Source organism: Penaeus monodon, chromosome 20 (genome assembly GCF_015228065.2).
Source record: "Penaeus monodon isolate SGIC_2016 chromosome 20, NSTDA_Pmon_1, whole genome shotgun sequence".
NCBI lineage: Eukaryota > Metazoa > Arthropoda > Malacostraca > Decapoda > Penaeidae > Penaeus > Penaeus monodon.
In genome coordinates, this window is record NC_051405.1 from 45073044 (window position 1) to 45073492 (window position 449).

The following is a 449-nucleotide window of genomic DNA, read 5'->3' on the forward strand; positions in this document are numbered from 1 at the left end:
CGTTTCTGGAACTTATCAGAATATCACCTAAGCATCACCACCGTTGCAACGCCAGTGTGCCACTATCACATAAAAGTGCTATAGGAATTGCAGGGAACCGCAATGTCTTTTAAAAGGAGAACTTGGCACCCTTCGCCGTCTCGAAGACTTGATCTCTTTCTCGCAATCAGTTTGAAGTTGACAGTCGAGGAGATCGTAAGCGCGTCCCCGTCTCCGATGGAGTGACTTTCTCGTCAACGCCACATCGTATATGTATATTTCTTTTAAGACTTTGTTCTCGAATTTTTGTTTTTATCTTAAACATTAAGATGAGTCGAATTTCGAAGTTGAGTGAACTTGTGTGTTAATTCGAGGTTCAGTCGTAAAGTGAGGTTGGAATAGATTTGTTTACACTTGGATCCCTTTCTTACGATGCGATGAGGTCTCCAGGCAGGGACTGAGGAAAATCT